We start from the raw sequence: 27153 nt of genomic DNA, 5'->3' as shown, positions 1-27153 counted from the left end.
GTGTGTTTGTAACGTTGAATTTATAATGTGATTGCCAAATTGTTGATTTTTGTGATTTCTGAAATCACTGACTTGCTCTGCATTTTGTTTATTTGCATTTCTAGTGCTCTGCATTGTGATGTTTTGCATGTTTGCTGTAAGCCGCTCTGGGCGCAGCTCATTGTGGAAAAGCGGCATCCATCCGCACAGCAGAAAAACCCCGAATGAACGCTCAACAAAGAATCCGTGTCGTATAACCTCCCCGCGAACTCTAAGCATGCAATCCAGTTACTTACTTCCATCAAGGATCTCATCGGGCTGGGCGAGATCGTTTCACAAAAACGTGACCCCTGATCGGCAGAGCTGGTCCTTGCCTCTTCCCTCTCCCGCAGCCCCGCGTCCGAGGCTCCCGTCTCGCGGGCCACAGAGGGGCGCCCTGCTCCTCCCGCGCCAGCGCCAGCGCCAGATGCGCGCTACATTTCAAAGGCAGCATCTTCCCACATGCGCAACGAGGTCTGCTGATCGCCGCCGCAGCGCACCGACTCAGACCCTTGGGTCCCTCGACCCCGTGCTGCCCACACAGACTGGCAGCGGCGGCTCCCCGGGATCTTGGACGGGCGTTTCTCTCCCCGCCCTACGTGGGTTGCCAAGCAGGTGCCCTTCTCCTCTCGACTCCTGAGCAGCAGCCTACTCCTACTCCTAAGTAACGCCATTAAGAACAACTGCCGCGCAGCCATATCAAGCCCCTCCTAAGGGAGGCCAGCTCCATCGCCGGCTGCTGCTTCTCCTTCCAGCCCCTTAAAGGAGAGGGGCGCATCCTTCTGGCCCACCCGGCTGGGGGCCCTCCTGGTGCCAACGGCCCATTGCGTCACCGCTCCTCCCTGCAGCAGAAGAGGAGGCAGCGCGGCGGCTCGGGGGCCGAGGGACGCGGCGCCTCTGGCTGTGCGCGCAGCCGTCCGGAGGGGGGCGCTCGGGGCGCGGAGGGGAGCCGCCCTTTTGTCATCATCCGAAGCGGACGGGGCGAGGCGGGCAGGTTGCCTCCGCCGCCCGGTTGCTGGGTCTCGGGTCCCTTTTGGATGCTGCTGCTGCTGCCGCCGCCTCCCCCTGCCCGGCATCTTCCCCACCTCCCTGGGCGGATCTCTTTCTCCGCGGCGCGCAGAGCAGCGAAGGCGCCCAAGGAGACCAGGAGGAGGAGGAGGCGCGAGGCGCGGCGAGGGACAGATCCGGAGATCGCAGGATGGGCTCCTCCGGTGGGCTCCTTTGACTGGGAGGAGGAGGAGGAGAAGGGACCGCACTGCCGGGGAGGAAAGCGAATAACCGCCCCTGCAAGGAAGATGCGCTAAGCGGGTAAGGAGGAGGCAAACCTTTCGGATTTCATCCGCACCTTCGACAAGTCGGCTTTCCACTTTATTGTCTCTGCTTCTGTTGTTGTTTTTTTAAAGATATAGGTAAAACCAATTTGGTATGAATGTTTTGCACTGGTGAATTTGTGGGTCGAAAGGTGCCCCCCACCCCACCCCATCTTGCAGCAAAAAGGAAAACCCCAATGGGCTGGGGTTGCTGCTGCTGCTGCTGTTTTTCGTGGGCTGCTTGCTCCCTTCGCCAGCACGCGAGTGAATTCCGAAGAGCCCAGGCGGTGTTTCTTGAGCTGGAAGCGGGATATAGGTGGGGATGGGGGTGGAGGTTGCTCTCTTGCACGGTTTGCATAAACCAGATTGGCCTGTTTTTGCAACAATTTTAAACCGACCGTGGCCAAAAGCCCTGTATGCTACAACGCAGCAGCAGCCCATTGGACAGAATTGGCTGCTGGTCATCTTAAAGTGCGTGTGTGTGTGTGTGTGTGTGTGTGTGTGTACACAGGTGTATTCTGGATACATTGATCCCTAAAGATGAAAACCTTCTGATCTGGCTTTTCATGCCATGGAGATTCTCTGGTGTTTGATCTCTGGGGATTCCTCTGGTTTCCTAGGCAGCGGGTTCACACATAGATACTTAGCGACAGAGGTGGGTCTTAGCTCTGCACTTTGAAGTGACTGGAAAATGCTGGGAAGTGTCACTGTGGCAGCTGATTCTCTGGGCCGGATCCAGGGTTCTCTTTGTGTCTGTGAGGTTCTTTTCCTCCACCTTGTGTGCGGTTAGGAAGGAGGACGGGAGGGAGGACTCCTGAGCCACACTTAACCTGGGCTTGGTCTCATCCCTGCTGAATATTCATCTCTTTCTTTTGTTTTCTCACTGTCAAAGCAAGCTCCTCATCGTGAGGGCTGCTGCAGCCATGGCTCACCCAGTCTCCTCTTCCAGGAGGTCTCATGAGTCACAGCCCCTGCGAAATAAGCGGAACATGCTCAGTAGGTCTAAGGAGGAGAGAGTGTGTTGCAGCCCTGAGCTTCACTTTGAAAACAATCCTACTTCCTTTCCCAACTACCAGGTCTGTGGTTGCTCTAGGCGCTGCTGTTTATCAACCAGGGTCATCCGTATTTTTATTTATTTATGCATTTATTGCATTTATATCCCAACTTTTTCATCCAAATTGCTCAAGGTGGCATATGTCGTTCTCCCCCTCCTCATTTAATCCTCACAACAACCCTGTGAGGCAGTGACTGGCCCCCAAGGTCACCCGGTGAGGAGGGATTCGAACCCTGGCCTCCCAAGTCTTAGTCTGACACTCGAACCACCATTCTTCACTGGCTCTTGTCAGTGCTCAAACTACAGAATTCTGTGATGAGACCCCGTAGTTCCTCTTTCAGAATGCTTGGAGGTGGGGGCATCCTTTCACCCCCTCCCTGTTTTCACGAGAATCTTTCCAACCTCTTTCAACCTCTATGGCTCTGGGCCTGGATGAGGAGGAGTGTCTGATTTGTTGACTCAGGCGATGATCTGCTGGTGGGCCATGTTTGAATTACAGGGGAGCAGAGCGGGGTCCGGCTGTCTTCCTTAGCCATGGTTTTCAGAAGGTTGTGGGAGCAGCATGGTTTCACTCCAGTAGGAATGAGTCACAGATTGGGGCCCACGGATTGCAAGAACGATACCCTATTCTTTCGCATCTTCCCTGTAATTTGAGCATTGAACCTTCTCTTGGTATTTCACAGAGTAACAGAAGCAAAATGGTAGGAAAGGGGAGGCCTCTGCCCCAAAGAGCTTACAAGCTAAGTACTGGGGCTAATGGGAGTCAAAAACATCTGGTGGGCATGATGAGACATCAATAATGTAAAGCACTCATCCTGGCTTCCTGCCCAAAGAATCCTGGGAGCTAAGAGTGGTTAGGCGACACTTAGCAAACTATGCTTCCCAGGTTACATTATGGGGGAAGCCACTTCTCTTAGGGCAGATTCATAACATGCATTTAAAGCACAGGACTTCTAGGACTGGGTGATATGTCTCTATATTATCCGATTTTCGGTGTTTGCGTCTGTGCAGACACAATTTCCAGTGCTGCAGAAACGAGTCCGCGCACCGCACTGTGCCGGTTTAGTGCAGCATGCGGGGACTCGCCAAGCGAGCGACTCAGTTTGAGGGCGGCTCATGGGCCAGTTAAAGGACCCCCATGGGCCGCTTGTGGCCCATGCGCCTTAGGTTACCAACCCCTGGTTTATGCTATGCAAATATAATCATGCAGGAAAAACCGTGAAGCCACCAGTGCCTCTACATAGCTCCATCCTTATTTCAGACATCACTGAAAACCAGATATGACTTCCCACAAAGTATCCTGGGAACTGTAGTTTGTTAAGAATGCTGGGAATTGTATGTTTATGAGGGGGAACTACAGTTCCCAGTGTTATTTGGGGAAGTCATGTGCATTAAATCTATGTTGGGTATGCTTTAAATCTAGGCTGTGGCTTTGACCAGAGTCTGCTAAATACCTCTTCAAGCATGTCAATGTTTTATCAGGCTAAATTACTGTGGGTGGGCCTGATTTCCTTCACAGGGTGGAGGGAGTTAACCCTTTTTCTGCTTACTACCATCCCCCTTCCCCAACTCTGTTTGCGGCAGGAGGGAAGCCTCTGCTGGTGTCAATGGGCTCACTCTCCCTCGACTAAGAGCAGCATTAAGGAGAAAGTGCTCATTGCGGGTGTGGGATCAGAGGAAAGTGTTTGCTGCCTCTCCCTGCACGCTGCAGACCCAACCCAAACATACAGTGGTACCTCTGGTTGTGAACTTAATTTGTTCCGGAGGTCTGTTCTTAACCTGAAACCGTTCTTAACCTGAGGTACCACTTTAGCTAATGGGGCCTCCCGCTGCTGCCGCACCACCACTGCGCGATTTCTGTTCTCATCCTGAGGTAAAGTTCTTAACCTGAGGTACTACTTCCGGGTTAATGGAGTCTGTATCCCGAAGTGTTTGTAACCCAAGGTGTTTATAACCCAAGGTACCACTGTAGTGGGTTTGGGGTGGGAGTGAGGCACCTACAGCTGCTGCTTATAGTTGTAAAAAGAGACCCTGCTCTTGAACCATTAAGCATCATGTCACGTTTAGCTGCAAATTCTGACAGCGCAGGCAACTGGGAGTCAAAGGTAACCCGCAATGGAATGGGAGCCAATGCCCTTGCATGCACTATCCCTGCGCCTGTCTGTCTCTGTTAGGCATGAGGACTAAAAGGTGCGGGCAGCATCCCAGCGAGAGACGTTGGGTAGCCGGGTCTCCGGGTTTGACCTCAAGGGCCAGGTGTGGGGAAGAGGGGGTAGAACATTGCATCACGCAAGGAAAAGCCCTCGAACTGATGGAACATAGGAAGCTGCTTTAGGTGAGTCAGACCATTGGTTCATATTGTCTACACTGACCGGCAGCGGCTGTCCAGGGTTTCGAGCAAGGAATCTCTTCCAGCCCTACGTGGAGATGACAGCAGGGACTGAAGCGGGGATGTTCTGCATGTGCGGAAGATGCTACTGCCCTTTCCCTCAGCACTGTGTTGAATGCAACACCTTGTTGTGCTCCTTGCTGCCCAGGGCTCCTTTGGGAGGAAAGATGCGATAGAAGGGGGAGGGAGGGAGGGAGGGAGGGAGGGAGGGAGGGAGGGAGGGAGGAAGGAAGGAAGGAAGGAAGGAAGGAAGGAAGGAAGGAAGGAAGGAAGGAAGGAAGGACCAAACAGTGGTTAGAGAGGCAGGAACCGCTCAGTTAGATCGCTGAGGTGACAGAAGGGAAGCTTGCCCTTGTTTTCATCCATGAAAGGTCTGTTATCACCAACTTTTCAGTTTATTTCTTCTTTATTTCCTTATCTATTTCATAGCATTTATACGCTGCTTGATTGTTAAAAGAAAACCCTCAAAGTGGTATACAAAGAGAATAAAACAATAAAATTATCAATAAAAATCACCCTTTGAAACATTCAAAAGATAAGATCAGAAATAAACTAAAAACATACAGCAACATTTACATGTCTGGATAGACTTGTCTTTAAAAGCTGTTTTTAGCAGGCACTGAAAGGAGTACCGGGAGGACGCCTCTCTGATGTCAGTAGGCAGGGAGTTCCAGAGCGCAAGTGCTACCACAGCAAACGGGCCATGGACTTGCGCAAGCAATCTTCCTGGGAAAACTGTTGACATTGCAACTTCTCGGCCCCGGACACACTGACCAGATGCTTGGAAGCTGTGGCTGGATGGCTGCGTGGGAGCCGGTTGAAGTTAAATCCTTCAAAGACAGAGGTCCTTTGGCTAGGTCAGGATGACATGGGGTTGGGGGGGGCAACTCCCATCTCTTGCGGGGGCTCAATTAGTGCCAGCGCCTTCTGTCAAGAGCTTGGGTGTAACCTTTGATGGCTCCCTCTCCATGGAGGCGCAGGTTGCAGCCACAGCAAAGGTGACATTTTTCCATCTCCGCCGTATCAAGCAGTTGGTCCCTTACCTTTCTCGCCCTCATCTGGCCACAGTGATCCATGTGACGGTCACCTCCAGGCTTGATTATTATAACTCGCTCTACATGGGGCTGCCCTTGAAGCTGACCCAGAAACTCCAGCAGGTGCAGAATGCCGCTGCGAGGCTCCTTACGGGGTCCTTGTCGCAGGATCACATTCATCCAGTGCTTTTTTTAAGGTGCTGGTTTTGACCTTTAAAGCCCTATGCGGCCTAGGACCCATGTACCTACAGGACCGCCTCTCCTGGTATGCCCCGCGGAGGACCTTAAGGTCCACAAATAACACCACTTTGGAGGTCCCAAGCCGCAAGGTGGTTAGATTGGTTTCAACTAGGGCCAGGGCCTTTTCAGCAGTGGCCCCGACTTGGTGGAATGCTCTGTCACAAGAAACCAGGGCCCTGCGGGACTTGACATCTTTCTGCATGGCCTGCAAGACAGAGCTGTTCTGCCTGGCCTTTGGTTTGGACTCAGTCTGACCCTTATGTTTTCCCTCCCCTTACGGTTTTGATTTATGGGCTACTATTAAAATGAGGCTGCATTTTAAATTGTATTTTAACCTGTTTTTTAGTAAATTGATTTTTGTTTGTTTGTTTCCCCCATTATGTTTTATTGTAATTTTATTAGTGTTAGCCACCCTGAGCCCAGCTCTGGCTGGGGAGGGTGGGGTAAAAATAAAAATTATTATTATTATTATTATTATTATTACTATTATTCACCCCTACGCTCTTAGTCAGAGGTGGATTTAGGGAAGTGCGACCAGTTCGGTCACACTGAGTGCGGATCCTCAGGGGCGCTGCAACTATGATGTGGAACGGAAGGCAAGAGGTGGGACGGTGCCAGATTTTGGTGTTGTACCACTGACTTGGTCTTCTTCTACCTGGTTTAATATTTCTCTTGAAATGGGCAAGAGCAGCCTACCCCAACCTGGTGCCCTTCAGATATTTCTGGACCACAATTCCCATCATCCTGTGCAGTGCTGGGGCTGATGGAAGCATGACAGTGCCGGCTGGAGCTGATGGGAGTTGCGGTCCAAGACATGGGGATCAGGGCAGGTTAGTTCCATTTTGCATCTGGTATGCGCAGGTGGTTGCTTAGACCATTTCCTCCTTTTATCTCCTTCCCCTTGTCACTTCTCCCTGAATAAATTGTGTGGCCGTCTTTGGAAGCTCTTCCTAATTGCAGGCACATCTCCTTGCTCTTGTAGGCTTTATGTTCCAACGCTCTACGTGGCTTAGAAAAAGCTACATCTCTGTTTCCATGGTTATGTTTGGTGTTAAATTCTGCCTCATCCAAGGATGCAGCAGACCGTTTCCAGAATTCTTGGATATTCCCTCTTGCTGCTGCTTTTGAGGCGAGGTTTCTATTTCTGTCAGATGCAGTTGCACAAGCGTTATGGTCAAATAACAGTAAGAGAACAAACTAGAGGTGGATGAACCCTCCGAGACTCTACTCGGAATGGATTGGGATTGAAGGGGCAGGCATTCCATGGGGAATCCCGGGGGGGGGGGATGACCCCAAATCAATGCAATGATTTGGAAAGGTGCCATCGAGCCACTTCTTCCTCTTCCTCCTCACCGGAGGTTCAGGGTTAGCGATGGCAGCCATGAAAAGCTATTTTTAATTCCTTGTTCCTTCCTTCCCTTCTTCAGTCTAGAGCCACCTGAATACTAGCTCCATGTAAAATTAAACTTGAAATTAGCATTCTTTTCTGGGTGACTATTCCCAGGGAGCACATCTATTTATGTATTCAGCTTTCAAGGCATGCTAATATTAGGATGTGAACAGTTTTCAACACCTTTGCATTACTCCTTAGGCTATAGGCCTAGTCACTACATACTAGGGAGCCAGCCTCATTTAGCTCAATTGGACATTATTATAAATCAGCCTGCATAGGAGTGCATTGCTGGTGGCCCTGTTTGCTCTTATTGTAGCACCCTGCTTGTGGTTAACGCTTAGCTGGAATGAAATATTCAACGCAGCAACAGAGAAATTAAAATAATAATTTATTTGTCAGACAAATAAATGAGAGGCACAGTGGTATATGGTTACCAAGCTCTGGCCTGGCCTCCTGCCATCATGGCCAGCACTTATATTCCCTTAATCCAGCCCCCTTTGCTCCTCCTGTGGCTGCCTCTGTTCAATCAGCCTGGTTGAATTTCCTATTGGCTGATTGCTATAACCAATTCTAAAAGATACACCCATATCCTCCTGTCCTTATATGGAACACAAAGAGCTATATATTGTTACATCTATAAATGACAAATATGTAGTATTATATCTTACATGTGTCTCAACAAGGAATCTTAATTACCAGCTCACCTCTTGCCCTCCTTGCCCTATTGCCTTCTAAAACAAATGGTTAATCTTAAATTTTTATTTTAAACATATGTCAAGGATCTTGAGTTTCACATCAACATTGAAAGATCTCCTTTATTTGAAGGTTTCTAAACAAATGCCTGACAACTTATATATCAGGACTGCTTGGATGGCGTCTTCCTGTCTGGCAGGGGGCTAGGCTGGTGGCTGACTTAAATACAACTCTTACAACTATATGAAATAAGAATCTAGCATTTGTTAAATCCTTTGCATAATTACATTTAAGATAATATATTTAATACATAACATAGGTAGCCTTTTAAAAGGAATAAGGCCTTTGTAAAGTAGAAAAGGAACTCAGTAAAAAAGGAACACAGTAAAAAACCGCTTTAAAAGAAGCCTCTTCAGTTTAGACCCCCCCCCTTCTCCAGCCAGTTGCTTTGTTTTCCATGTGCTCTTGGCCTTTTGTCCTGTGGCTCAAGTTTAACGGTTTTATTTTACTATTTACTCATTCCTAATTATGTTTGGTCCATGTAACCTTGTTCTTAACCTGTAATTCCCTTTTTACGACTTTGAGAATTGTTTTCTGCTATAAATCAAGGGGGGGCCCTTGTCTAGGAGGAAAACATTGCCAAGGTTCTCTATAAACAGCTGGCCTTCTTGCCTGGCATGAAACATTTGAAAATCTAAGCCCATTTAATTTAGGAACCTGATCAAGATATAAGCCAATATATGCCTTGATTAAAAATGCAGTCTATATTCAGATGCCACATTATCATGCAACCATTGTTTACTGTGACAAGGACAGGCCATAGTAAGTTTCAGGTTTGCACAGTCCCACTTCCCTTTCCTCTTACTTGGGCTTCTGTTTTAATAGGAACCCTAAACGGTGGTTTATCATAACTGTGGTTTGTCAAAACAAGCCAGCTTCTTAGATTATGGTTGAAAAACAGCTTGTTTTAACAAGGCATATCTCAGGTTAACCTGAAATCTGTCAGGTTCAGACAAAACGGCAAACTGTGGTTAATCTAAAACAGAAGGCTGACCAGAGCAAGAGGGGGCGGCAGGGAGGCCTCAAGTCTGAGTCTCACTGCAGCTTGTCCACAGAAAACTAAACTATGGTTTAGTAACTACCTTTAGTGGGGGGAGCCTTTTATAGATTTATAATATATATATCCCACCTGGGCCTCCTGGAAGCTGTCAGCATGCAACAGTGGCCACATCCCGGGAACGGCTTCGATTGGCTGGCTAAACCAGGTAGCTGATGGGTCTCAAATCCCTGCTGAGTTAAGGGCTTCCCCTGCGTACAAAGTCAGGCTCTGGCAGATTGAGCAGACGAGACCAAGAGTGGGTCCAATGGTGAGGAGGGCAGTTTCTGCATGTGCTGTAGAGGGAAGTGAGGGGCAGGTGGGGCTTGTCCACCTGAGAAGGCAGCCAGTCTAGGAGAAGGAAGACTCCGATCCCGAATGTGCACCTCCTTGCAGGACATCTTTGGAAGACGAAAAGCCTAAGGAGTAAACCCTACACAAAGGGTTTTCTCAAGACAAATGGATGCCCAAATATTTAAATTTTGTGCATTGAATATGTTTTTTAAAATAAATATAAGGCAACATTCTAAACATTCACTTCCCTCTACAGCACATTCTATATAACATATGCTTGTTCTGCATTATTGTGCTTTTATGTGATCCTTAGATGAAGCCACTGCGCCGCTTGGACTTGCCGATTAGAAGGTCGGCGGTTCGAATCCCCGCGACGGGGTGAGCTCCCGTTGCTCGGTTCCTGCTCCTGCCAACCTAGCAGTTCGAAAGCACATCAAAGTGCAAGTAGATAAATAGGTACCACTCCGGCGGGAAGGTAAACAGAGTTTCCGTGCACTGCTCTGGTTTTGCCAGAAGCAGCTTAGTCATGCTGGCCACATGACCTGGAAAAACTGTCTGTGGAAGCAGACACACACCGGCTCTCTTGGCCAGTAAAGCGAGATGAGCGCCGCAACCCCAGAGTCGTTCACGACTGGACTAATTATTATTATTATTATTATTATTATTATTATTATTATTATTATTATTTATTTGTACCCCGCCCATCTGGCTGGGTTTCCCCAGCCACTCTGGGCGGCTTCCAACAAAGATGAAAAATACACTAAAATGTCACATATTAAAAACTTCCCTGAACAGGGCTGCCTTCAGATGTCTTCTGAATGTCTGGTAGTTGTTTATCGCTTTGACATCTGATGGGAGGGCATTCCACAGGGCGGGCGCCACTACCGAGAAGGCCCTCTGCCTGGTTCCCTGTAACTTGGCCTCTCGCAGTGAGGGAACCGCCAGAAGGCCCTCGGAGCTGGACCTCAGTGTCCAGGCAGAACGATGGGGGAGGAGACGCTGGGGGAGGAGACTTAACTGTCAGGGGTTCTTTTACCTTTGATGAAGGGCAGTATAGAAATGTAATTAATTAATTAATTAATTTAATTTTCTCCATTGATTTAGGGTGGCAGAAAATTTCCCAGTTCAATATTTGCCAAAAAAACTCACCATCCCTGGATGGCAGCTATTTGCCGCTAAGGCCACTGACTTCCTCTGGTGCTCTCAGACTCCAGCATCCTTTCCCAACAGGGTGCTCTCTCCCATCCGCCCCAGCACTGTATGGTCATGCTGGCTGAGGCAGCTGGGAGCCCAAAACACCCAGAGGGCACCAGCTTGGTTGGGGGAAGCTGGGCAACAGTGTCCCTTCTCGCCATTTCCTAGGTGAAAATGTTCAGGGTGGCTGTTTCCTCTGCCTGCAAGCCGGCACTGCCAGATGCTCCGTGCAACAGGACCCACGGCAAGCTTCTTCACCCCCCACCCCCACCCTGATTCACCATCTGCATTATGGACCCATGTATTGTTTTGTGCCTTGCTAGATGTTACTGGAGAGGCAAGAGGTTGCCGCGATCGGTGGAAGTCTGCCCATGGCTGCTGTAGTATCGATTTACATTCTGAGATCAGCTTGATTTATTAAACTGCAGGCAAATGCATCAAAAGTTGAGGTTTCTTTTTACTTGAGTCAAAAATGGTGCTGTCATTAGGGTCAAAATGCACGAAAGGGTGAGGGGTGGGTGGGTGGGTGGCTGGCTGGCTGGTTGGTAACCTGGAGAGTGGGTAGGAAAGAGACTGGCTTTATTTTATCTCTGTGGTGCATCCCAAAAAGAGATACTGGAGCAGTAGGGCCTGTTAAATTGTTCAGCTGTCAACTTCCAAAAATGAGGGGTGCCAAGAAATTGTAACATGACTTGGGAATTCAAAAGATATTTTGGTTAAATAATTATATACCGTATTTTTTGCACCATAACACTCACTTTTTTCCTCCTAAAAAGTAAGGGGAAATGTCTGTGCGTGTTATGGAGGGAATGCCTACGGGTGGCATGCCTACGGATTTTCCTCCTCTAAAAACTATGTGCCTGTTATGGTCGGGTGCGTGTTATAGAGCGAAAAATACGGGTAATTTGGTTTTGCTTGGTAAGTAGAATGTGTGTAAAATTGCACAGAAATCATTAAAAGTGTGTGCAGTTATATCATATATCATTTTATAATTTATTATTTATTTATTTAGCATTACGTGACACTTTCAGAAGGTACAATTATAAGTCTTCGGTTTTCCAAATCGGTTTTTTGTATTTTATCAGACATAGACTTAACAAGCTAAATGTTTTCCAGTCACCAAAATAATAGCAGATTTGAATATCTCACACCTAAAAACATATTTTTAAGACCCCTCACTAAAGAAATTTGCAAAAATTGTTTCACCCTCTAGCATGGCATGCCCTACTGGAACAGCCATTCCACCAGACTTTCTCAGTGGGAGAGATGGGAAACAGAAGACTCATTCGCTCAGCTTCACCAAAAGACCAGCTCCATCAGGCACCTCCTACCCCTGAATTGTGCCAGCCGGTCATTTTAAGAACTGTTTCAAGATTGGCGCCTGAGTTTGATTTCCTCCTCTTCCTTCCCTGTCCCTATTCCTTTGTGTGCCTGTTTCTTTTAGATTGCAAGCCTGTGGGCAGGGACCGTCTTGTTTTGATTGCTCCCATTTAAGCCACTCTGGAATTGACTGAAGAGCAGGGTACAAATGCTCTAAATAAATAATACTATAGGCAGCAATAAGAATAAATCAGTTCAGTTTGCATTTTAATTCCTAAGTCACCCTTTCTGAACCAATAAGCAATCTGGAACACTGTTAATCCTTAAAAATCTGCATTTTTCTTTCTTTGTGTGATGTGATTCTTCAGTGCAAAATGCTATTATTATTAGTGAACGTATCTTACAAAGCTACACTGCATTACGATCAAGGGCTTGCAGGAAAATGTGATTGCATGCAAAAATGCTCCTAGAAACGCAAGCGGGTTTTCATCCTGACTTTTTGCAAAGAAAAATGTGCAAATAGACGCTGAAAGAGGGCAAGTGGAACTTAGGGCTGGGGGAAATGAGAAACGGAGAAAGAACTGAAATGGACAGATTCACCCATCCTTGGCTGCCAGGCATCCAATATGCTCTAAGACAAGACAGGGAGGAAATGTGGGCCGCCTTCTGTACATGATGGAGAGGACATCAGTCTTTGTTTCAGTTAATCTGGTAGCTGTCGTGGATGCGAAAACTCTATTCGGGAATTTGCTCCGAGCCAAATCCACCGAGAAGCCTTTCTCTCTCTACTCCCGCATGATGTTTCATTGTGAAGGCACTCCTAGCACCATATCCCAGAATGCCTCCCAGCCCCAGGCAGAAGTGTCAATTATTCCTCTCGCGTTGGCTTCTGCTGCACAAAATCAGCAGCAGAGCTGCAAGAGAGCTTTCGCTCAGAGTTGCAAGGTGCACAGAGGTTTGTGTTGGGCCGGCTTTGCTGAGCCTCTTGGAGCTGAGCTCTGCCAGGCTGACCCTGCCATCCATGCTGACCTTGACCCACTGGCTATGACAGAGTCCTGTCGTCTCACTGCTTTCCCTTGGGGAAACCCGCTCAGAGCTCAGAGCAAACAGCGATTTGGGCTTCCTCCGGATAAGCTTTTGTTCTGATTTATTACTAAAGAGTGGTTTTCCCTTGGAAAGGAGCAGGACAAAGGGAAAAGGGCTCAGACCAGTGCTTTCCAGGCATGGTAGAAGCGGAAGTGTGGATGAGCACTCAGAGATCAAAGGAACCAGAAAGCATTGCCTGATGGATCCTGCTCAGGTTGTCTTGCCTGACGCTGGAGGCATGTGGATCTATGGGATGAGGGTGGTGGCCTCTTTGCTTGATCCTTGCCTATCCTGGCCAGTTAAAAAAGCAAGATTGGGACTGAGTGAGTGGACCTCTGAGGCAGTTAATCCCTCTTTGAGGGAAGGAGTTGTTCCTGACAGCCTGAAGAGGCCACTAGGAAAGTCGCACCTTTAGCAAGTCAAACTTGGTCTATCAGTACCCTTGTGCTAATTTTCCAATTTTGGACAAGGCATTGTTGTGGGCTGTGGCCTTCCAATGCCAGACGGTCTTGGGTGATGCTGATGGTTTAGATCTGTCTTAGTCTGATTTCAGGTAAGGCTTTGGGATGGAAAAGGCATCCTGGTTGGTGACTTATGATGGGAAATGGGCCATGGAGATGCTGCTCTCTCAGCGCTCCTGAAGCTCTTGGTGGCTGTTCGTACGACTGACTGTGGATTGTCTATCAGAGTTTGGCTTAAGGGATAGTGTTTTGAGATGAGTTGGCTAAGTTTGTTGTCTCAAATCACTGTCATTTGGAATTTATTATTCCTGTTGTGGTTCTTAATGGTGTTGGCCGCTTCACCGAAGAGCTGGATATCCAAAATTGTCTGATAGGGAACCTGTTCTCTTATGCCAGCAAAATGGGACTGTCTACTCAGAGAAGTGGAAGGGAACATACCCGAAACCAGCCCAACAAAGACTGGGCATGCTCAGCTACCATGCAATGCTAGCTGGGTGTGTGTGTGTCTGTGTGCGTACGTGTGTGTGTGTGTGTGTGTGTAAAAAGAAGGGGGCAACCTGGAAGAAGGCACATCTGGCTATACGACTGGAATGTTTCGAACTACATCTCCCATTAGCCCCAGCTTCTGTGGGAAAATGATTGCTTGTACATGAGAGCATGAGCAAAGTTCTTATTGTTACAGGGTGATCTCATAGCTAGAAGCATCCTTGGAGCATGAATAGCGCGTGAACAGCTCGTGCTGTCCTATATGATTGGCTAACGTGGCATGGCCTGATGCTCGTACGAAGGTCTTTATCTGCTGGCTAGAACAAATTGTTTGGCTTGTATTTTTTGTATCTTTTCTATTTCACACAATAAAAGCTGTGCTGCATTAGCCCTAGGAGCAGCCATATTTCGGAACCTATCATGGTGTGAGACTGATTTTTCTTTGGATGCCGAGCTGCAACTCGACAATTGGTGCCCCGTGTGACTGCCTTCGGACTTCACGTTGTTTTTCATTATTCAGCACTCACCTACACGTCGTTCATCCACGTAGTGGATCCCTGGTGAGTGCTCCCGTGTGACTGCCTGTTTTTCATTATTCAGCACTCACCAACACGTCGTTCATCCACGTAGTGGATCCCTGGTGAGTGCTCCCGTGTGTACAACGTTCAGCTCTCACCTCGCCCCGCAAGGGCTGCAGACGCGTCGTTCATCCACGTAGTGGATCCCCGGTGAGAGCTCCCGTGTGAATGTGATTCTGGACTACGTTACGGACTTATCAGCACTTATCTCCGCCCGGACAGGGCAAAAAGGCGCCTCCCTCATCCTCCTAAGGATCCCTCGGTAAGTGCTCCCTGCTCTTTTTGCAACTCTTGCAATCATGGGAAAGTCTCTCTCTGCACCACAGAAAAAATTTTTTAAAGACCTTAAATTCCTTTTGGCCAGTAACAACCTTGCTGTTCGGAAAGCTGACCTTAAGTCCCTTATAAAAGCCCTGGACACTCACTGCCCGTGGTTCCCCCAGGACGGAAATTGGGGGTTAGACGATTGGGAAAAAATTGGACACTTCTTTCAAAATCATCCTCAGATTGATGTAAAGGTTTTGCATGCCTGGGGTAACGTCTACAAAGCTATGTCGTGCTTAACTCCTTCAAACATTCTTCTGGCTGCTGCAACAGCTTCTTCAAACGCCCCCCCCCGGTTCCCGCTTTGCCTGCCTCAAACCTACCTCCTAAACCGCCGGACATTCTCTCTTCGGCTCCTCCTGTCACTCCCCTGCATTCTTCAAATTCTGCAGCACCCCCTGCTCTTCCACCTCCTCCGCCCAAGGCATTTGGCACCGCTTCTACCACTCCTCTCCAAGAAGAGACTCTTTGTACTACTGCTCCGTTGCTGCCTTTTGATTCTGAAACTCCAAATCACTTTCCTGTGATTGCTCCTGCACCCCCAGCCCCCGTCATGCTGACCCAAACCGATGTTCTCGATGGGCTGACGGGAGGAGGCAATTTTCTTACCATTGCCCAACAGTTGGCCCTTGATCCTATGTATTGGGCAGCCACCACAGCCTCAGCCCAAGAGACTCTGGCCTCTGTCCCTGATGACAAGACTGAGCGCAATGGCCTATTGGGGAGCATCAGACAGGGTCCTGCAAAGCCCTATGGACAATTTGTTGATCGCTTGTATAATACCTTCAAGCGGCAAGTTCAGGACCTGGCAGCACAAGAACTGATTGTACGCCAGCTTGCGTCTGCTAATGCAAATGAGGACTCTAAGCAAGCGCTGCGCCTTCTAATGGCAACATCAAATATAGCCATTGCTGATATGCTTAAAGCCTGCCAGTCAGTGGGCACTGCTAGCCACGGCCTGCTAGCCACGGCCTGGTCCTCCTCCGTGTCCCAAAATCCTGCAAAGGCTACAACCTGTTGGATTGACAGTGGCTAAGGAAAAAATCCAGCGGACTTTACCCATTACGTAAACTGGTGGATTTACAACAAATTCTTGGACAGCTGAATTGGATAAAGAGTTATTTGGACCTGCCCACATCCACTTTGCCTCCACTATTTTCTGCCCTTAAAGGACATAAGGATCCAGCAGACAAGATCACAATCACCTCTGCAATGGAAGAGGCTCTTCCACAGCTGTTCCAGTGTTTCCTGGCACGCTGAAAGGCCATCTTCATCCCTACTGCATTGGCCCCCCTTTTCCCTGGGAAGCCACTTCAACCACCAAACATCATTACAGTTTTGCTGCCTCCTAATAGCAACCATCCCATCTGTATCATCACGCTTCATTGGGCTTGGACTTTTGACTCAGCAGTACAAGGAGCAATACATCAGACCTATTTACAGCAAATGGGCTCCTGTATCTGCAGAAATGGTTGTGTGACTTCTTCTGGATTGTGATTTTAACATGCCAATAATCGAGCCATGAAATATCACACAGGTTGCTCGGAAGTGGCCATTGGACTAATTTACCATTCTCATCCTTATTGGCATCACTTGGATTTTACCCCCCAGATCAGATCTTTTTTTCTCCTCCCTCAGGAGTCCTGCCTTATGATGTGTTCCTCTGAGCATGTACAGAGGGCTGTCTTGGAACTATTGTGGACTCTTGGCAAGGGAGGGGGTGAGGGATTTCAGTGTGTTCCAGTTGTTTCATTCTTGTGCTTTGGCATGGTTCCCGGACAGAAAGCAACTTGCAATATGGTTTTTTAACACGGCCCACGAAGACAATGGGCTCTGTTCTCGACCTTGTTGCAATCTTTTTAGTTACAGCAAGTGGAATATGCTTGAAGCGAAATATGCTTGGCTAGTGCCTTTTTAGCTGCTGAGAAAAATGATTTTAAAAAGCTTCTCAAAGCTTTCAGCTTTTTTTGGTGATGGTATTCTAGTATTCCAGTAAATGCTTCATTTAAGATTAGCAATAATATGAAGGACAATCGTATAAGTTTATCACCTGTGTTTTGTTGCTTGCAAAAATAATGCCTTATTGTTTTCATTTTAATCACAATAGCAAAAAATTTTTAGGTCATTATCCATATTGTAATTGGACATATGAATACATTAATGGATCTTCTTGTTTTCTTAATGTTACTACCATGAGTGGCAGACCAAAGGTTTTAATTAATAATGTCACAACTTACATGACCTATGAACAACAAGCTGCGTGTAGAGACTTTTATGTTTGGTTCGACTGGATGCGAAAGAGCAGCAGAACTACATGTTTGCTTCAATCTGATTTATGGTTATTTTGTGGCACACATGCCTACAAAGAAATCCCCTCTGCCTTTTCTGGTACCTGCACGTTAGGCATAGTGGTACCCTTGGTGTATAAAATAGATAAGCTCCCAGCGGTCCGTTTGCGTAACAGAAGGGAAGTACAATCACCTATTTCTCAATATACAGGGACAGCCATTTCTAGGTCCCTTCTGCCTTCTTTAGGTGCAGCCATGAATTACCGTGATTTGCATAAATTGGCAAATTGGACAGAAAATTTGTTTAATTCCACCATTTTGGCTTTAAAAATGATTAACAAAGAAATATCAGAAATAAGAAATGTAGTTCTTCAACATCATTATGCTTTAGATGTGATCCTTGCTTCTAAAGGTGGAATTTGTGCCTTAATTCATTCTCATTGCTGCATGTATATAACTGATCAATCGACCAATATCTCTGCTACTATTGATCATATGGAACAAATGATAGCCCATAATCCTTTGAATCCACCTGAAAGTTTTGATCCATGGGAGTGGTTGTCTTCTTGGTTACCTAATGGATTATGGTTAAGAAAAATATTATTGATTGTAATTGCATGTATTGCTGGCTTCATTATGGTGTGTTGTTGCATTCAATGCATACCCTCTTTGATTTCCCAATGCACTGCATGGTGGTACCGACCATGGCCCACCACAGGGGTTACAAGAGGAATTTATGTTGCAAAGTGTAGACGCTTAGGCAATGAAGTGTACGATTTGGACTAATGGTCCCTCTTTTCCTCTAATAATATAAACAAGAAAAGGGGACATGTGGGAAAATGATTGCTTGTACATGAGAGCATGAGCAAAGTTCTTATTGTTACAGGGTGATCTCATAGCTAGAAGCATCCTTGGAGCATGAATAGCGCGTGAACAGCTCGTGCTGTCCTATATGATTGGCTAACGTGGCATGGCCTGATGCTCGTACGAAGGTCTTTATCTGCTGGCTAGAACAAATTGTTTGGCTTGTATTTTTTGTATCTTTTCTATTTCACACAATAAAAGCTGTGCTGCATTAGCCCTAGGAGCAGCCATATTTCGGAACCTATCATGGTGTGAGACTGATTTTTCTTTGGATGCCGAGCTGCAACTCGACAATTCCTGAAGCTCTTGGTGGCTTTTCGTACGACTGACTGTGGATTGTCTATCAGAGTTTGGCTTAAGGGATAGTGTTTTGAGATGAGTTGGCTAAGTTTGTTGTCTCAAATCACTGTCATTTGGAATTTATTATTCCTGTTGTGGTTCTTAATGGTGTTGGCCGCTTCACCGAAGAGCTGGATATCCAAAATTGTCTGATAGGGAACCTGTTCTCTTATGCCAGCAAAATGGGACTGTCTACTCAGAGAAGTGGAAGGGAACATACCCGAAACCAGCCCAACAAAGACTGGGCATGCTCAGCTACCATGCAATGCTAGCTGGGTGTGTGTGTGTCTGTGTGCGTGCGTGTGTGTGTGTGTGTGTGTGTGTGTAAAAAGAAGGGGGCAACCTGGAAGAAGGCACATCTGGCTATACGACTGGAATGTTTCGAACTACATCTCCCATTAGCCCCAGCTTCAAACAGCCTTGCAGGCGGAGGCTGGTGGGAGTTGCTGTCTAAACTGCCTGGAGGGCACCAGGCTGGGGGAGGCGGACTTATATTCCATAACAAATTAGCTGCTTTTTAAGGTGCTGCTGCAAGACTCTTTGTTGTTCTTAACTGAATCGCATGCATTTGGAACTTCTGACATTTTGTGTAGATAAAAGCAAAGATCACATGATTTTTTAAAAATGGGTTCAGGTAAGTGTCTGTGAATTGGGCATTAACTCTGTCCCCACCCCACCCCAACACAAACACACACACATGAGCAGAGAGCACAATGGTTCTCTGCAAGGTGACTTGGCTGCCTGCACTCAGGGGCAGTTTGAAATGACGGGTCAACTATCAATACTATATATCTCGCAAGCCATGTTCTCCCAAAACAGCCTCGTCTCCGGGCCCTTAAAATGTCATGTCTGTCTTCACCCTAAAACAGCAAATCCTTTCCTGGAAAAAAGGACCATCTCTTTCCTTTCTGGCACCAAATAGATTTCCCCCTTCAAAGAGAGCCTCCATATTCCTCATTTAATTTTTATTTTTTTTATCAATCAGGAGAGTACAAGAGAAAAGAGGCCTCCTGTTTTGCAAGATGAGAAGCCTTGTTCCCTCCCAATGAATCAACATTAGCAGTTAAGTGGATTAATATGGCTCTTTTGGCTGGTTTATGCCACGTTAGACCCGGGGATGGTGATAATTCATTCTGTTTCAGGCCAGCTCCTGGCAATTCTTTGATGGGCCAATATTTTTGTGTGGAAAATCACAGCAGGGAGGGTTTTTACAGTGACCAGGCCATGACTCCTCCACTTCCCTATCGATCCCCGCTGGCTTCCTCTCTCTCCCATCTGTTTGATTAGGTCACAAAATACATATCGATTTTTCTTCTTCTTTTATGTAACTGACATTTGAGAGATGATTCACAGCTCCATTAGAAAACTGTTGCATCCAAGGGCCAGAGGCCAGGTGAGGCCAAGATGCTTGGATGCCAGAAATGGGACCCTCCCCTCCAGCTGACTGGCTGTTGCAGGAAGGGTACTACTGGGCAGTGCTTTGATTGGTTGGTTGCATTTATATCCCACCTTTTTCTCCAAGGAGCTTAAGGCGGTACATGGTTCTCCTTCCTCTCATTTCATCCTCACAACAACCCTGTGAGATGTAGGTTAGGCCAAAAGGTACTGCGCTGCATCATGGCTCCTTGCGAATTTGAATCTTGGTCTCCCAAGTCCAACACTCCAACCAGTACAGCGCATTGGCTCTTTATTATAAATTCTTAAATGCACCTTTCCCTTATTGCCAACTTGTCAGGTCAGGCTGCTTATCTGACTGCCCTCCAGATAACAAGGCAGTCTTCTTCACCTTGTACACTCCAGATGCATTTTTGTATATTATTTCCACCAATGTATGCATTTATGGACACTTTCCCCCTGGTACAGGGGTGCCCAAACTTTTGTCAAAGAGGGCCAGATTTGATGAAGTGAACATGCGTGAGGGACAACCTTTTTTTTACGATTTTACTCCAAAGTTGTTGAGCTTTTTCTAGGAGTTGAGAGCTTTTAGGATTTGACACCAATACATAAACTGCCACGGGGGCCAGATAAAACCATAAAACCAGTGGGGGGCCAGATTAGGCCCCCAAAACGGACTTTAGACATGTCTGCCCTAGCATGTGGACTTTTATACACATTATTTGGTTGGAGAACTGCAACACAAGATTCAGAGGAAGGCTGTGTTTTGGTTTGCGTACTGCTCTGGGAAGTGTGGAAAGGGTAGTTTTGCCTTTTAAGTGTGAAGTTAATTAAATCTGAAGTTATGAACTGTGGAGTTTATTTAATTAGCCATGATTCCTGCATCACAGGGGTTGAACTAGATGACCCTTAGGGTCCCTTCCAGATCTACGGTTCTATGATTCTATGACTACAACTCCCAGCCAGAGCCAACACAGTAGTATGAATCCTGGGACTGATGGGAATTTTAATCCAAAGCATCTGGAAGGCTTATTATAGGGAACTCCCTTCGCCTTCAGCATCTGGAAAGTCTCTCCCCCCCCCCCCAAGATATTCAAAGGTTTGGGAGGAAGTATAGTGTCCTGCTGCCTCTTCTTTTAACAGCATTTCGCCTCTCTGGTTACATTAAAAGCTGCATCTTTCAGATCAATGGGATAATTCCATTTGGCCCCATCCATCACAGTGTGCTTAATAGAACCCAGCCCAGTTCATTTGCTCAGAATTATAGGCATATTCATGCTTAACCTTTTGCCCCGCTCTTTGCAGCACAGCTCTGCGCTTTAAAGCTTCATGTCTGAGCACCCTTTTTTTTATCCAGAGCTGTCTCCCCAAAAACTTGCTCTTTAAAGCTCAATCAGAGCAAACAGCTACTTTGGTGTTCCGCATATTGCCTTTTGCTCTGATTCAGCTTTCAAAAGCGGGTATTTAGTGTAGCAGCTTGACCCGAGACATGTTTACTTGGAAGTGAATTTTACATTGGGACTTACTCTGAAGTAAGAATGCATAGGGTGCATCTTTCAGTGCCTGAACGAGTGGCTAAGACTTCACCAGCTCAGCAATGAAGAACCTGGAAAAATCTGCATTTGTCTTTGTGGTATAATAACTTATACACTTTGTACACATAAATAGTGTGTTGGGTGTGTGTGACGGATCCAGAACACGGTTACGTCATCCAGGGGGACTTTGTTCAGCTTCAGACTCCTGATAAAGGGATGGGAGCAAACCAGACAGGTGTGCTTGTTTGTTTCCTACAGGTCTAAAGTCACAGCATGCAGCAATTGCTAAGTATCCTGTGCTGGTCCAAAGAGCAAAAACTGTTCTCCAAGACACCCCTGGTTCAAATGTCTCCTCGCCAATCAACTCTCTATGGCTTGACTATATGCAAGGAGATATCTAATGGCTTCAGAGTGCCATCTGCTCTGAGGGAAGGATGAGCTATTTGACCTTCCTTACAGGAATGGCACTAGGATTGTTGAAATTATTCACGTGAAGTGGTCTGAGGAGACTAAATGCCAAGAGTGGTGTAGTGCTTAGCCTGTTGGGCAAAGAGTGGGGAATCCGAGGTTCAAATTCTGTTCATTGGGGTGGATGCACCAATCACTATCACTCATCCTAACATACCTTACAGGGTTGTTGTGAGGATAAAATGGGAAGTGGTAGGACCATGCATGTGTGTGCCCACCCACCCCATCCTTGGAGGAAGAGTAGAATATGAATGTATAATATTATTAAGCAGCTTCCACCTGTTTCCCCCTCCATGCTGCGCTGGCACCCAGTCTGAGTCAGCAGTGGCTAGCTGGGGATCAAGCACGCAGCTGGCATGACTCAGCTAAGATGCCGTAGATGCAAATGCCACATTGACGAAGCAGCACAGCCAACCGTTTAACCTTCTCCTGAGATGTTCTTGTGCTTTTAAATGTAGCTCTGGCATTTCAATGCCTTGGCATTTCCCCAATGGACGGTTCCATCAGTCATGGCTGGCATATTGCTCAGCTCAGGACAAAAGCCTCCCACCCAGCAGAAAAGGAGATTGACAAGCTGGAAGGTGTGCAGAGCAAGGCGACCAAGAGGATCAAAGGTCTGAGAACCAAGCCTTAGGAACAGTTGAGGGATGTTTAGCCTAGAGAAGAGAAGACTGAGAGGTGGAAAAGAACTTTCTGGCAGCAAGAGCCATTTGACAATGGAACAGACTGTCTCAGAAGGTAGTGGACTGTCCTTCATTGAAGGTTTTTAAACAAGAGTTTGCAGTCCCTTCTCCTGCCAACCTAGCAGTTCAAAAGCACAAAGTGCAAGTAGATAAATAGGTACCGCTCCGGCAGGAAGATAAACAGCGTTTCTGTGCACTACTCTGGTTCGCCAGAAGCGGCTTAGTCATACTGGCCACATGACCCGGAAGCTGTACGCCGGCTCCCTCGGCCAATAAAGTGAGATGAGTGCCACAACCCCAGAGTCGTCCACGACTGGACCTAAGTGTCAGGGGTCCCTTTACCTTTACCTTTTTTTGCAGGGGTGGGCCTTGAGGTCTCAAATTTCAGTGGTGCCATGTGCCATGGCAAAATTTGGCACCCCCCTCCCTGCCTCTCCCCTTCCTTTCTACATTATAGTTGCAGTGCCCCTGAGGTTCGGCACCCAGTGCGACCAAACTGGTCACACTCCCCTAAATCTGCCTCGGAGTTTGTCTGGCTTCTACCATGAATTCCTTAACTCTACAATTTCATTATTCTATTTGCAGAGCCTGGCTACTTCTTCTTCTGATGCGCTCCCAAGGCTTTTCCCCAGCATCTTTGCATGACCCCACCCCGATCCACCTCCCTCAGACACAGGAGCTATCATTCATAGCAGGGAGCGCCTTCTCTGAGCCACAGCACCCTTAAGCACCACTTTAAAAGGGAGCCTTGTGCTCAGCTAGGGTTGCCATATGTCTGGTAAGGGCTCACAGCTTTAACATTCCAGCACATCTTGCTTGCCCATTATAGGTTCCTAGGAGGACCCCAAAATCATGGCTTTGGATGCAGCACAGAGCAAGAAAAGCCTCTGTGTCTCTTCCCAGCTTACAACCCCAGACTCTGGCGAAAGGCTGGTCTTCTTCTACCTGGCTATTCTTCTTTCCACCTCTAGGGCGATTCAGCCAGGGGCCCACCCACTTGTCTCTATGGCAACACACCTGTCCTTTGCCAGCTCTCTGTGGGTGCAAATGTGGGTGCTTACAGCCCCAGCTAGCCATAGTTTGTAGTCGAGGGAAACCAATCACAACAGATACTAAAGCACAGGCCTGTTTGGGGTCCATGGGCATCATCCAAACCAACCCCCAATCCTATCACAATATTTTCATTAGCTTCCAGACAGACAGTGGTGAATATATACCAGGCTTTCATGTTGGGCAACTTACACCTGCCAGCAGTGAAGCTTGAATGCCTTCCACATTAAATGCCCGATTCTTCTACCTCTGTGTCTTCTTCGGTTGTTCATCTGCTATGTTGAATTTGGTTTCTTGCAAAATGCCGCTGATCCAGTAGGAGAGATCTCTTTAGAGTCAGGCTGATGGTAGCACTTCCGGCACTTGGCTGGACCTGCTGAGCTGAAGCTGTCGGCCTCCTACTGGCACGAGGACCAGAGTTGGCATTTGCCACTGGGCAACTCTCTGACTAGCATGCAATCTGTAAATCAAGCCAAATGGTCAATGGCTATGGGAGGCCTGACCAGCCTGACAACAGCCAGCCCTTAGTTAAAGGTCAAGTTCCCATATTTATCCAGTTCTGAATATTCAGTTTTATCATGTTGCAGGTGCCCTGGGGGCTGAGGGAATACTGGGTTATCAAAATGTAATTTTCCTATCCAGTTTCTCTCTCTCTCTCTGTGGTACTGGGTCAAACCCAGTGCTGACTTTGCTGCAAATCTGCAGGGACCTCAGGCGTGGCTCATTTCTACTGCTGCTAACTGTGCTCATTTAACAGCAGATGACCAAGACTAAAGATGGGACCTGCTTCCCATAGACCAGGTCTTCAGCTACCACATTCTTCCTCCCCCATCTCCATTGATGAATCTGGTCTCTTATCAGCTATTTTCACTTTGCTTTGCCATTTTTATTGAGGCAACGATGTGAGGGTGGGGCTTTTGCTACTCGTCCTCAGAGGAACCAGGTCAGCATCCAGTAAAGTGGTACCCCCTGGAACTGAGAAATTGGTTGCCATAGTAACCCCTAAGAGTCTAGCAGGCCTGAGAGTGCTACAGTGCGGAAGGCAAGTCCACAGAGATGGGCAGCTGGCGAAGAGAGAGTGAGAGCCCGTTAGGAGAGTTGAAGAGTAGGTTAAGTCATGGCAAGCCTGAGAAATAAGCTCTTGCCTGCATCCCCCTGATTGTAGGCATCTCTCAAGGGCCAGTGGGTTAATGGTGCAGCCACAGGGCCAGGACTGGTTGTGTGGGTCCTCCCCAGAGAATTAGGCCTCCTCCTACAACCTGCAAAGGGCACTGAAATCCTAAGTGTAAGCCTGAGGATCTGCATAGGCCATCAGACAAACTCCCTTCCCTTCTGTGGGGTCTGCCTCCCTCCCACCCACCCCTTTAGTGCTACTGTTCCACTTTAAACAAGGATGCCAGTAAGATAATGTACCTACACTGATGCACTGTAAATGCAATGCCAAAGCAGAGGAGCAGATGGGGCCCCATTGGGGTGAGTGTCAGGCGCATCGTAGAGCCACGAAGCAATAATGCGGGGAGTACTATTTGAACTGGCATGCTCACAGTTTCCTCCAGCCAACACTGGATCTCTTCCGTTTTTCTTTCCAGCTGAGGTCTGTCCGCCGGCAGCAGTTTTCCGTGGGTGCATGCAGTTGTGCACTAATCACACAAGAATTCAATGTAAATGTCTTTTTGCTGTTCTTGATCGTAACTATGTTAAGCCATGTTTAATATTCTGGCAGTCCCATCAGGAAGAAAGCTACAAAGAAAATGCCTAGGCGCTGCATTGCGACCAAGTCAAGGCAAATTGGAGCCCTGAGGTCTGGGGCAAAATTTGGAGGAGGGGGATATTCAGAATCATCCCTCTGGGTCGGCTCACGGGGGCCGAACTGCTGCAGAACTGCTACAAAGGGCATAATCCCTGATCTGAATTAACGAGACCCCAGTTTCATTTGCTGTCCTGAACAGTCAATCTCAATCTTTTAAAAAGTACATAAATCAAAGGCTTTGACTTTTCATCAGCTCTTAAGCCAAATTTCCCATTGAGACCAATTAAAAGTGCAGGGCTCTATTCTCAGCGGGTGCAAGATATTACCATATAATTAAAGTCAGCTGAGGTACTGAGGCTTGCACTAGACAAAGGTCAGTTTCTGGAAGGATGGGCAGAGATCGTCATTTCTAAGGAAAGCAAGCAGCCAGTATGTAATAATATAAATAATAATATTGCTCTAGCCTACTTTCTGCTCTTCTTCAACTTTGTCTCCGCTATTCATTTAGGCTAGCTCCCCCAACCTGGTGCTGAGTGAGGCTGATGGGAACTGTACTTCAAAACTAGCATGGTAAAGGCTGCATATACCCAGCCTGCTTTGTCTGATGACCATTAGCCACCCTGCCTCTTGACCATCCTCCCTGACCCTCTCCAATCCCTGCCCCATAGCGAAGCTTTGCCCAGAAATGTAAACAAACGCCTTGTGCCCATGGGCACAAGGGAGCTCAGGTTCCTGGCTTGGGAAACACTTTTTTTTTTGTTGGTGTTTTTGAAAAGTGAGTGGGCCCAGGGAGCATGGCTAACACGGACACGAAATCTTTTGCTCCATGAACTCTTGGACAGAATCAACCTTCCTCATGTGATTCAGCTATAGAATTGGTGTTTATGTTTCCATGCACCTTATTTAAGGAATGTTACACGGCTCTTTGAAAAGCAAAGGAAGTGTGTTGATGTCATATTTTATCCCAACTGAGCAAGAAGGCCTCGTATCATCTGACAGACCCTGATCTGGCAATATGGCCCCCCAGGCAACAGAAAACCTCATTCAATGGGGTGCAAGATGGCAAGAACAGCCTCAAAGGGGGACTAGTAGGGGATTAGTCAACCAATTTCAAACATTTGAAAAGGAACTGACTGCACAATGGGAAGAAACCTTGAGACCTTTGGTGGAAATAAAATGCAGAGTTTGACTCCTGCCTTGATGCTTTGGCAACTTCCACTTTCAAAGCTCTGGATGTCAGCCTGGCCAAACGCAGAAGAAATTCAGCTCTTGAGAAGGGAAAAATAAAAGAATTAAATCAAAACTGGAGGAACTCAAAAATTGCAGCCAAAACCTGTGGGGTTTTTTTGGTTTTGCAGAAGGAGCAGATGAATATTCTACATCAATTAAAGAATTTGTTGTGGATTGGCTGTGTCCCACGTTTCCTGGCCTTGAAATTGTGGCTGAAAATAATTAAATAGACATTAATAATACCATGATTGTATTATTATATGTAAATCAACATTATTATTAATTTGAAAATAGAAGGTCTAAATTATTATCCAATGTAATAAAAGGAATACAGAAAAAGAGGGTGATTTTGCTCAGTGAACTACAAAGGATAAGAACAGAATTTGGAAATTATGCTTGGCAGGGGGTTGGACTCGATGGCCCTTGTGGTCTCTTCCAGCTCTATGATTCTATGTTAGGGATTTATATACATTGCATCCCATGAATCCTGACACTTTTCAAATATTTATCTAACTTGGTTTTTTACATGGATGTATTGTGTAAGTCAGAGATTGTTGTTCAGATTTGAGAAGGTGTGTGTG

At 47.0% G+C, this 27153-nt stretch overlaps 1 protein-coding gene across 2 annotated transcripts in view; it reads left to right on the top strand.

The window, feature by feature from the left end:
* Positions 1–289: 289 nt before the first annotated feature.
* The window catches only part of ADD2 (adducin 2), a 77518-nt gene continuing 50654 nt past the window's right edge, over positions 290–27153 (top strand). The window contains exon 1 of one of the 2 annotated variants that reach the window (XM_083514232.1): positions 290–1326. The gene's annotated coding sequence lies outside the window, so the exon portion shown is untranslated. The remainder of the gene's footprint in view (positions 1327–27153) is intronic. The other variant, XM_083514231.1, reaches the window with a different exon arrangement.

Source organism: Podarcis liolepis (genome assembly GCF_965112155.1).
Source record: "Podarcis liolepis genome assembly, chromosome: 7".
In the NCBI taxonomy this organism is placed as follows: domain Eukaryota; kingdom Metazoa; phylum Chordata; class Lepidosauria; order Squamata; family Lacertidae; genus Podarcis; species Podarcis liolepis.
This window is presented reverse-complemented; position numbering and strand designations above follow the sequence as displayed.